The sequence below is a fragment of the Suncus etruscus genome, chromosome 15, assembly GCF_024139225.1.
Source record: "Suncus etruscus isolate mSunEtr1 chromosome 15, mSunEtr1.pri.cur, whole genome shotgun sequence".
NCBI classification, from domain to species: domain Eukaryota; kingdom Metazoa; phylum Chordata; class Mammalia; order Eulipotyphla; family Soricidae; genus Suncus; species Suncus etruscus.
The window spans coordinates 82,154,383-82,163,714 of NC_064862.1; the positions used below are offsets into that span (position 1 = coordinate 82,154,383).

At 47.2% G+C, this 9,332-nt stretch overlaps 1 protein-coding gene and 1 non-coding gene across 2 annotated transcripts in view; both read left to right on the plus strand.

The window, feature by feature from the left end:
* The first annotated feature begins 5,983 nt into the window (after nt 1–5,983).
* On the plus strand, nt 5,984–6,087 carry LOC126031765 (U6 spliceosomal RNA). Its single transcript, XR_007503595.1, has one exon. It is a non-coding gene; the product is annotated as a U6 spliceosomal RNA (small nuclear RNA).
* A 1,190-nt stretch (nt 6,088–7,277) lies between these two features.
* LOC126030706 (zinc finger protein 420-like) overlaps nt 7,278–9,332 on the plus strand; it is a 97,908-nt gene continuing 95,853 nt past the window's right edge. The window contains exon 1 of the mRNA XM_049788911.1: nt 7,278–7,345. The gene's annotated coding sequence lies outside the window, so the exon portion shown is untranslated. The remainder of the gene's footprint in view (nt 7,346–9,332) is intronic.

Genomic DNA, 9,332 nt, shown 5'->3' on the forward strand with positions numbered 1-9,332 from the left:
TGATCCACATATTCTCGACTCAGACCCCCCCGCAGTACACCTCCTTGGGCCAAGTGAGTAGCAGAGTTTGCTCTGAGCCCCTCCCAATGACAAACTCACAAGCAACTTCCCTAAGGAGTAGAGCTGCCTGAGTATAAGCAATGTGGGGTGTCCTTCCCTTGCATCCATAAACTTGATGTTCCCTTGGACATCCCCAGATCACAGTATCCCTCTGAGTGGCAGCAAGGTAGACACACACTGAGTAAACCTTCACACCTGAATGACCCTAAGGAAATCCAGATATGAAAGAAACTTTATACATGTCCAGAGTGTGAGAAGGCCTTCACTCAATCTTGAAGCCTACATAGTCAACAAACTATTTATACTGGATTGAAACCTTATGCATGTCAGGAGTGTGGGAAGCCCATTTTCTTATCCCCTAGGCCTGTATAACCATAAAATAATTATTTTTGGGGGGGGGGGATCACACCTGGCAGCGCTCAGGGGTTACTCCTGGCTCTACACTCAGAAATCACTCCTGGCAGGCTTGGGAGACCATATGGGATGCCAGGATTCAAACCACCAACCTTCTGCATGCAAACACCTTACCTCCATGCTCTCTCTCCAGCCCCACCATAGGATAATTCTTGAGTGTCACATGAAGTGCTTAAATAGAGTGGGAAGTCCTTCATTTATTCAGACCTTTTCATAGACATAAAAATTATATCTGGTGGGACTAAGTAGAGGAGGAAAGGCATTTGCCTCACACATACCTGTCCCACTTTTGGTCCCTAGAATCCTATTGGGTCCCCAATATATACCTCCAAGAATAAGCCAGGGTGTGCCCCAGAAAAGATATAAGCAAACATTTCAATTGGAGAGAGAAGCCACAGCAGTAGCACAGTGGGTATGGCATTTCCTTTGCATGTGGCTGACCCAGGTTCAATTCCCAGCATCCCATATCACTTCTCAAGACTGCCAGGGATGAATTTTGAGCACAGTGCCAGGAATAACTTCTGAACACTGCTGGTGTGTGAACCAAAAACCAAACAAAAAATTCAAGAAAAATTGGAGAGAATATATACATATGTACGGAATATGGGCAGGTTTTTGTTTACTTTTTATTGTTGCCTCAGCTTAAGAAAATCTAGACTGGAGAGAAAACTCTACATAGAAGATATGTTGGAAGAAAGTCAATGGGTATTCAAATCCTTCCAGATAGAAAGATTCACACTGCAGAGAAGCATGTTATATGTGTAGGGAACATGAGAAGTCTTCATTCATTCCTTAGACTTTATAAAACATAAGAAATTTCACACTTGGGTCGGAGAGAGAGCATGGAGGTAAGGTGTTAGCCTTGCATACAGAATGATGGTCCTTCGAATCCCGGTGTCCCCTATGTTCCCCAAGCTTGCCAGGAGCGATTTCTGAGTGTAGAGCCAGGAGTAACCCCTGAGCCCTGCTGGGTGTGACCCAAAAACAAACAAACAAACAAAAATTCAGACTTGTGGGGCCAAAACTAGACTCCAAGAAATAGGGCTTTTTCCCTGCATGTGGCCAATCTGGTTTTGATCCTCAACATCCCTTAGTCTCCCTTATTTTCCACCAGAAGTGATTCCTGACCATTTCCAGGTGTGGCCAAAATATAAAAACTATTCATTCAGGAGTGAAACCTTAGGAAGGAATGTGGAGAGCTCTCTGCTCAGTGTTCCAACACTAATAGTCATGGGGAAATTCACATTTGTGTTCAGAATTTGAGGAAGTCTTCAACACTTACTCAAAACTCACTGCTCACAGGAGAGTTCTAGAACCCCTATAGGTTTGGGAATATTATGCTACAGGTTCACACCGAATTGTGAGATTCTGCTCACATTATGTCAATTCCAGGGTCCCATGTTCCCCTTGAGTTTCTGTATCAGGGCCACAGAAATGTAGCCTCTGTTGTAAAGGTTCCATGGCCTCAGAGCTCCCCAAGACAAAGGTCTGCACAAGGTTTATCACCTTGGCTGGAGCAAGACAAGTCCTAGCCTTTGCATTTTCCCTTTCTGCTAATCAAAAGTAGGGGTCTGAGAAATGGGGGCCAGCAGGATGGAATTGGGAACCAACTAAAGAAGCCAGTCAGACCATTGCTTGGGGCTCTCAGTTCAAACCACTGTGTCTGTGTCATTCTTTGCTCCAACTCTGAGCCTGGTCCCTAGGCCACTGGTTCCAGTGGTGAGCAACCTTGATGCTGCATTGAATCCCTTTTATGATTAGAAACCAATCCCTGCAGTGTTCAGTGTTCTCAAGAATGGCCTTTGGTAGTTCTCTGGGGGATGCAGTTGTGATTGCCAGAGATCAGATCCAGGTTGGATTAGTACAAGTCAAGTGTCTCCCTATTGTTCTAGCTCCTGCATTTTTTCCTTTGAAATGGGCAAAATGAGTAGCCTCCACTTCTCAGAACTTCCTTTCCAGATGAGCCAGTTCAGAGCAGAGAATCCACTGAGTTAGAAGATCTTCCTTGAATCCTTACACCCTCCTCAGGGAATCCATACTGGACAGAAAACTGTGTTTCTCATGTAATGAGGCACATCTTGCTCTTCTGAGCACCTTTCTCCTACACAGTAGAATACACTCCCTGGGGTACCCCTGGGAACTTATTATTTCTGCTCAACAGGTGAAATTGCTGTTTTATAGTGGGAGCCTAAGTTTTCTCTTAAGTTCATTATCGGTTCACAGTACTTAGCTAACCTTAATTCCCACTAGCCCACTGCCTTCATAAATACTCCTTAAAGATCTGCTCCCACAGATGCAGTCATCACTTCCACTCCAGATTTGTCCTCTGTACAAATTACATCCAGGGCACTCAGCAGAGACAGTGCAGACTCCTGAACCAGGGTTTTACATCTTCACCTCCCCACAAGAGGGACATGCTGCCTTACATTCTAATGTGCAGCAGTTATATTCTGCCTATGCCAGTCACCCTTTCCTCAGGCATTGCTTATTGTACAGTGTACCTGGGCCCAATACGTGTGTAAAACTTCACCACCCTTCGCTCGGTTCTAATCCCAGCGAATTATGTAGGTATCAAATTTGGCAGATGGCTGTTACCCATTTTCCGTCCTTTACCCTGTATTCCTATTTCTGTGTCCCTATAGATACCTTCTCTTGATTTTTCTGGACCACTGTCCAACATGTGGAGAAGGTTAGTGAAGTTAATGATCATTTGCTCACCCAGATTTCTATCATGGGAGTCCCAGTGGAAGAAAAAAATTGATAATGGACCATTGTGCCCCCCGCCATTTCTTTAACTGAAGGGGCCTATTTTACATATCACCAGAATCCCCATGGATAGGCCATTGTGTAATGGGTCCATTACATGTTGAAAATTCTACTCACCTCACTTTCACAAAATAAAAAAGGGGAAATGGAGCCTCCTATAACCAGTTGAAGTGAATGCAGGGATTTGCTTTAATTACCCTATTTTTTTTTTCAAATTTGCCACAAAGTAAAGATTAAATCAAACCGAGAAACATTTTAATATAAGAGGCATCTACTACCTTCAAAGGTGATCAGGTGTGGGCTAATTGCCCAGGACAAGGACAGTGGCAGCAGGAAATTTTATCACTATGGGAAGAAGATATGTTTCCATCATTAGAGGTGAGTCGGGCCACCTCTCTAGATTCCTCTTTGGTGCAGCTGGCCCTGTTTCTGCTGAGGGATCACTCAGGGATGTGATAATGGAAAGAGTTGGGCCAGAGCTATAGCACAGTGGATAGGGCATTTGCCTATCAATCGGCCAACCCAGGGTTTGATCTCCTGCATCGTATGTGGTCCCTAAAGCTTATCAAGATTAATTCTGAGTTCAGAGCAGGAGTAAGCCCTGAGCACTGCCTGGTGTGTCCCTCCAAAAAAATAATAATAATAATAATAATGGGAAGAATCTCCTGCTTGTGGACTTCTGTTCTGGGTTATAGAAAAAACGCTGCAATGAGCAAGAAGAATTATGGGACCACCATTTAAAATATATTAGTAAGGCTGAAACCACAGGATAGTGAGGTGATCACATAGCTTGCAAGCCACTGACCCTGTTTTGAAAACTAACAGCCTGCTGAGTGATCACTCATGACATGAGTGATACAACCAGGAACCTCACCACCTGATGAGCTGGAGTCAAGGTTCTGTGGCCCCTGTTGCCTGAGTTGAAGGCAGCGATGCTTTCCAGAAGGTCATCATTACAGTCTCCATCTTGGTAGCCCCCATAGGTTTTGATGGCCGAGATTTGTATCTGCAGGTGTGAAGCCCATCCTCTGGCCTTCTGAGCCTGGAGGCAGTAATTTGGAAGCTGACAGGATGAGTCAACCAGCCCTTTACAGGAGGGTCCTAGATGGGTGACAGCCTCTCTGCCCCCGATAGAGCGGCAGCTCCCTTGTAAATTAGTTGTTCTGTCCAGGGCAAATGCTGGGCCCAAGGCAGGTGTCCACCCAAATATCCCAGTATTGCAATCGCATAGTGGTCCAGAAAGAAAAAAAAGAAAAGGAAGGAAGGGAGGGAGGGAGGGAGGAAGGGAGGGAGGGAGTGAGGGAGGGAGGAAGGGAGGGAGGGAGGGAGGAAGGGAGGGAGGGAGGAAGGGAGGGAGGGAGGAGGGAAGGAAGGAAGGAAGGAAGGAAGGAAGGAAGGAAGGGAGGGAGGGAGGGAGGGAGGGAGGGAGGGAGGGAGGGAGGGAGGGAGGGAGGGAGGGAAGGAAGGAAGGAAGGAAGGAAGGAAGGAAGGAAGGAAGGAAGGAAGGAAGGAAGGAAGGGAAGGAAGGAAGGAAGGAAGGAAGGAAGGAAGGAAGGAAGGAGGGAGGGAAGGAAGGGAGGGAGGGAGGGAGGGAGGGAGGGAGGAAGGAAGGAAGGAAGGAAGGAAAGAGAGAGAGAGAGAGAGAGAGAAAGAAAGAAAGAAAGAAAGAAAGAAAGAAAGAAAGAAAGAAAGAAAGAAAGAAAGAAAGAAAGAAAGAAAGAAAGAAAGAAAGAAAGAAAGAAAGAAAGAAAGAAAGAAAGAAAGAAAAAGAAAGAAGAAAGAAAGAAAGAAAAAAGAAAGAAGAAAAAGAAAGAAGAAAGTTTTTACTGGAGTTTATTCATGTCACATTATACTGTCCCAGCACACTTGCAGGAGTCAACACTCAGAAAAACTAAGTTCCAAAACAAAAGAGTATATACTGTCTCTACTGGAGGCCAGGTTTTCCAAAAACCCTAGATTCTAAGAACCAGTTCTTGTGGGTATCAGTGGACCAGTTGGGATGTCACTCATGGCTGACTCCAGTGTACAGACTCCTGACATTCCCACTGCACCAGGCACTTTCCAAGGTAGACTGAGGTGGACAGAAGGGCAGGAGGGTAGTAGCACTCTCCATGGAAGCGAAGCCACCACCTCTCTGGTCCCCCACATCTCTCCCCACTCTCTACAACTAATGGATGACTGGGCAATTGCTGTGCTAAGACTGTGTTACCATGACACTCTTGGAACTGTTGGAGATTAGATTCAGCAATGGTTCATTTTCCAACTACGTGGTTCATCAAGTGTAATTATCATTTTATTAGGGGGATTTTCTCTTTCCTTCTGATTCACCCAACTAGTTATTATTAGAAGCATTTGAAATCCTAGGCCTTTATTTTATTTTTTCTAGAGCAAGGAGCCTAAACCCTTTGGTACGCAAGGCTTAATCCTGGCTAAGGGCCTGCTATTTCTACCCAGAATGTCCTAATGACAACCAGGTCAAGTGACACTGACCTGAGAGTCCAGCATAAATCTTAGCTTGCACCCTAATTATGCAGCCAGAAAACTAGACATCATAACCTTCACAATTCTGGTCCCTTACCTGAAATCCTTTGGTGTGTTGTAATTCAGAATTCTTTGGTATTTAGAAGGAAAAAAAGAAACCACACTGAACATTTTCATACTTAGGGTGAGATGGGATGACCCAGCATCAAATTTATCAATATATCTGTTGATTTGGATTTTTTTCTTAAAAATGAAAGGTGTTGGGCTCACTTCGGCAGCACATATACTAAAACTGGAATGAAACAGAGATTAGCATGGCCCCTGCACAAGGATGACACGCAAATTCGTGAAGCGTTCCATATTTAAAAAAAAAATGAAAGATGTTTGTTTTCACTGTGTATTGTTCTCTTTATTTTTATTGTTGAATGTCATTGTTTTTATTTTCCCTTCATTTGGGTGTTCTTATTCTATAAGAACAGGTGTGTTATTAGGATTCAGAGAGACTATAGTGGGTGGAATGCTTGCTTTGAACGTGGTCAATATGGTTAGATCGCTGGCACCCTCAGCTGGCCCCTGAGCTCCTCAAGCCTGATCCCTGAGTGCAGAATCAGCAGGAAGCCCTGAACCCAATTGGGTGAGTTCTAGAGTTAAGAATGACCTAGGCATGTAGACTGTGCCCACACATGCTCAAATATCATTTGGATGACCACACCCTTCACCACCAGCCCCTGAGCCGCATTCTGTGTCCCCTGCCTTATGAACTATTATGTACTTGTTACTGTTCTATTGCTTGGGCCCCAGGAGCACGCACTTTAAATTTTTATTTATTTATTTATTTATTTATTTATTTATTTATTTATTTATTTATTTATTTATTTAGGTTTGGGAGGTATACCCGGCGGCGTTCAGGGGTTACTCCACTTTCTGCGCTCAGAAATCATTCCTGGCAGGCTCTGGGGACTGTATGGGATGCCCGGGATCCAACCTGGGTTGGTCAGCCACAGCAAGGCTGTGCTATCGCTCCGATCCAACATGCTTTTTTGTTGTTGTTGTTTGTTTTTGGGGGGGCACACCCCGCGGCGCTCAGGGATTACTCCTGGCTCTCTGCTCAGAAATAGCTCCTGGCAGGCACGGGGACCATTTGGGATGCCGGGATTCGAACCAACCACCTTTGGTCCTGGGTCGGCCGCTTGCAAAGCAAACGCCCTACCGCTGTGCAATCTCTCCAGCACCCAGCATGCATTTTTTTATTTAAAAAAAAAATATATATATATATATCCCTCTCCCTCATGTCATCTGATTGATTAGTCACCCGCTGGAGACCCGCGGTGGTTTGGATCACGTGATCCAAGTCACGAAAAAGCAAAAAATAAATTCCTCTTCCAGGAGTCCCCGGTGAGTTGCTGGAACCTGGCCCTTTAAGACGCCGCAGGACGTCTCTGTGACGTCACGGAATCCGCAGGTTTTAGCGAAGTCTGAGCTTCGAGACCTGCGGACTTGGCTGCGGACCCCGGAGCGGGTGATGGGGGTCCCCCCGGGCTCAGGGGGATCTGGAGGGACGATTTCCTTCTCCGGCCGCAGAGGGGCCGCTCTGAGCGCCCTGGAGTTCCAGTGTCTCGGGCAGGTGAGTGGCGGGGGCGTCCCGGGAGATTTGGGGGTGGCGTTCCCCCAAAGACGGGACAGACGGAGCGCGCAGACAGTTTGATCTTGTTGCGTTGATTGCTGCGATGAACCTGGAGCCTCTTGATGGACTTAAAGAAGGGCCGGAGCTATAGCCGGGAAGGCGTTTGCTGACCCGGGTTCGATTTCCAGCATCCCTTTTGGCCTCCGAGCTTGCCAGGAGTGAGCACAGAGTCAGGAGTCACCCCTGAGCACTGCCGGGTGTGGCCCAAAAACCAGCCCCCCCCCAAAAAAAAAAAAAGAAGATGATGATGATAATGATTCGTGTCTGGGGTGGCAGAGAAATAGTGGAGCCCGAGGGCGCTTGCCTTCCACGGGAATGATTGGGATTCGATGCCCAGCACCCCAAAATGGACAGGAATCAGGGTGCGAAGGATTGAGGGAGAACACAGGCCTGAACAATCTCAGGCACGAAGCTTGAGAAACGAACCAACCAAATGATGCCGATGGGGTCCTGGATAGCTTAGGTGAATTGGGGATTGTGGGGGGAATGGCACATCTCCCAGAGTGGAATCTGCTCCTTTTCCTCCGGGAAAACGGCAGGAAGACACCAGGACTTGAGGTTTGCAGGAAAGTCAGGCCTAGACAGCGGGGAGGGTACCCGGGTCTGATCCAGCACCTAGGGTCCCATGAGTTCTTCTAGGAGTGATCCCTATGCACAGAGCCAGGAGTAAGCCCTGAGTACCACCTGTTGTGGAACAAAAATCAAAGAGAAAAAGGAGTTCTGTTCTCTAGGGAGCTCACCCCAATCCAGCAGGAAAGTCTGACACCTTGAAAGACCCCAGCTCAGAAGAGATGCTGCCACTCAACACTCGTCCTCTAGTCCTTTGTTCCAAGCTGGTGTTTCTAACGGTCCCCCCTCCCCAAAACCTACCCTCCAGTGGGATTTCCAGCTGAGTAAGAGGCTTGTTGCTAGGATGGTTGCCAGGGGCAGGATGGGGGGTAGTTGATGGTCTTTGATATTCCTCTCCAGGCCTTTGTTCCTGCCCCTTTGGGAGGGGGAAGGGTTCCAGTCTTCTCTGAACTTGCTGCGGCCCCAGGTAAAGGTCTTGTCTTTAATCCCATCTTTGGGTTTCAGTGCCCTGTGGGTCCCTTCCATGCCTATTTTTCTGACAGGCCAAGAACAGAAATTTTAGAAACTGGATAGTTGGAGGCCTGAAGCAGGCACATAGGAGCTTGAGCTCAAAGCCCTGTGCCTGCGCCCTGCCAGAGCCTCAATTTCCCAGACTGATAGAGGATGAACCCGGAGGGCAGAGTCTGAAATGCCTTCTTTTTTGGTTTTTTGGTCCACTTCCTGTGGAGCTGAGAGATTACTTCCAGCTCTGTACTTTAGCCATAATGGATGATAAGAAAGGCTCAACCTTTTGTGCCAGGCAAATTCCCTACCCCTCTGCTATTGCTCAGCTCCATGGTCTTTTTTGGGGGGGAGGGGGGATTGCTGTTTTGGTTGCTTGATTTAGTGCCTCACCCGTTGGTGTTTGGGACTAACTCCAGGCTCTGTGCTCAGGAATCATTCCTGGTGGCCTCTGGGGACCCTATGGGATGTGAAGATCCAACGCAGAATACCTTTTTGTAAGGCTAAATCCCTGTCTGCTATACATGGACCTTAATCTGGGAATCCTAGCATGGTGGGAGCTTCGAAAAATCAGCACCTTTGCTGGGACATTGGCTGCCCTGGGGTTCGATTGTGCAGATCAGGAGCAAAATAAAGTAGGCCCTCCAAGGAGCACCTGGCCAGTAGGACTGAGCGAAGCTGGTACTGTGTTCACCTGAGCCCTGAGGTGATCCTGGCCCCTGGGGGGTGCGTGCAGGCCCATGTCCCCACTAGCTAGGCAACAGGGTTTGTCCCCGAGTCTCTATGGCAGAGCTATTCCCCCGCTCTGAATACAGGGGCAGTGCTGCTGTTGGCCTCCAGGTTTGTGTGTGTGTGT